Source organism: Propithecus coquereli, unplaced genomic scaffold (assembly GCF_000956105.1).
Source record: "Propithecus coquereli isolate 6110/MARCELLA unplaced genomic scaffold, Pcoq_1.0 Scaffold86, whole genome shotgun sequence".
Classification (NCBI taxonomy): domain Eukaryota; kingdom Metazoa; phylum Chordata; class Mammalia; order Primates; family Indriidae; genus Propithecus; species Propithecus coquereli.
The window spans coordinates 6057507-6060114 of NW_012154840.1; positions in this window are offsets into that span (position 1 = coordinate 6057507).

Genomic DNA, 2608 nt, shown 5'->3' on the forward strand with positions numbered 1-2608 from the left:
AGTTGCATATATATTTACAATTGTTATATCCTCTTGCTGAACTGACCCCTTTATCATTATATAATGATCTTTTTTTCTGTTTTTACAGTTTTTAACTTAAAATATATTTTATCTGATATAAGTGTAGCTACTCCTGCCTTTTTGGTTTATATTTGCATGGAATATCTTTTTCCATCTTTTCACTTTCATTGTGTGTATGTCTTTATGACTGAAGTAAGTTTCTTTTAGGTAGTATATAGTTGGGTCTTATTTTTTATACATTCAAACACAATGTCTTTTAATTGGAGAATTTACTACATTTATGTTCAATGTTAATTGTTGATAAGTAAGGACTTACTACTGTTGTTTTGTTATTTGTCTGGAGTTGGGGGAGGGGTGATACAGGCACACCCATGGCCACTAAAGCTGATATTGTGCTGGGTCACACACCAAGCCCACAGCCTCCAAAACCAGTGCAGCACTGGGGCTTGCCCAAGGACCTCAGTTGCTATGGTCTGGCTATCACTGAAATTTATTTGGAGCCTGAATCCATTTTAATCAGCCAGTGGTGAAGCAAGCTGGGATTTGAGTTCCTTCCACCAGGGTGGTGGATTCCTCTCTGGCTCAGGGCTAGTCTAAATGCTCCCTCTGGGGGCATGGGCAGAAATCTGCCTGGTGCTGTGTTCCACTGTGACAGGGTGGCACTGAATTCCAACACAAAGTCCCACACTCACTTCTGTCTCCCTCCTCCAAGCACACAGATTCTTTTTCCAGGCTGTGCTGCCCTGGGATTGAGAAAAGGGCGGTGTAGGCAATGTAAGACTGTCTTTCCTACCCTCTTCAATGCATCTTTTCTTGCTATTATGCTAAAACCAGGTACTGTGATCTCTCATCTTTTTTTTTTTTTTAGTTCTTATGAAGGTGCTTTCATGTGTGGATAGTTGTTCAGTTTTATGTTCCTGTTAGGAGTTCTATTCAGCCATCTTGTTTCACCTCCAATTGGTAAATTTAATTTAAAAAATCACTGATTTATGCACTTGAAAAGGGTACATTACATGATACACAAAATATGTCCCAATACAGTTATTTTAAAAATAAATAAAGCTGGCATTAACATTATTGTATATGCCTTTTTTTGTATATGCCTAAATGTAGAATTGCTGAGTCCTAGGGGAGGCATGTGTTTAGATTTAGTAGCTACTGCCAAACAATTTTCCAAAGTATTTATGTCAATTCACACTTCTAGTAGCAATATCTAAGAGTCTCAGTTTCGCTACATCTTTGTCAAATACGGAATTGTTAGAATTTTTAATTTCAGCCATTGACAATTATCTTTATATAGTAATCATTTATTTGTTTTGCGTATGTGTGTGTTATATATATATTTCACCTATTTTTGCTTACTTCTCATTTTAATTATAATATCATTTGGTTTTTGTTGATTTTTAAAATTTATTTACTCATTTGCTAAAAATTTATTGAGCATCTTTTGTTTGCCAAGAATATGCTATAAGTTTCTTTAAAAATTTTTTTGTTGGTACATAATTGTACATATTCATGGTGTACATGTGATATTTCAAAAACATGCTTAAAATATGTAATGATCAAATCAGGGTCATTAGGATATCCATCACCTCAAACATTTATTATTTCTTTATATTGGGAACATTCCAAATCTCTTCTAGCTATTTTAAAATATACAATAAATTATTATTATTACCTATAGTCATCCTACTGTGTTTTCAAACACTAGAAGTTATTCCTTCCATCTAACTGTAATTTGTACCCATTAACTAACATCTCTTCATCGTCCCCCACGGACATACCCTTTCCTGTCTCTGGTAACCATCATTCTACTCTCTACTTCTATGAGATCAAGTTTTTTAGCTCTCACATATGAGTGAGAGCATGAAATATTTATCTTTCTGTTCCTGGCTTATTTCACTTGACATAATGTCCTCCAGTTCCAACCATGTTGCTGCAAATGATAGAATTTCATTGTTTTTTATGGCTAAATAATATTCCATTGGGTATATATACTACATTTTCTTTATCATTTCATCCATTGATGAATACAGGTTGATTCTGTATCTTGGCTATTGTGAATAGTGCTGCAATAAAACATGAAAATGCAGATATCTCTTTGATATACTGATTTCCCTTCCTTTGGATATATACCCAGCAATGGAATTACTGGATCATATGGTAGTTCTATTTTTAGTTTTTTGAGTAACCTTCATATTGTTTTCTATAATGGCTGTACTAATTTACATTACCACCAACAGTGTACTAGTGTTTTGTTTTCTCCACATCCTCACCACCATTTGCTATTTTTTGTCTTTTTGATAATAGTCATTTTAACTGGGGTGAGATGATAACCCATTTGGATTTTTATTTGCACTTCCCTAATGACTAGTGATTGTTGAACATTTTTTTTCATATACTTGATGGCAATTTGTCTGTCTTCTTTTGTTAAATGTCTATTCAGATTATTTGTGTATCTTTATACCAAATTATTTGACCTTTGCTATGGAGTTGTTTGAATTCCTTATACATTCTGGTTATTAATCCCTTGTCAGATGGATAGTTTGCGAATTTTTTTTTTCATTCTGTAGGTTGTCTCTTCACT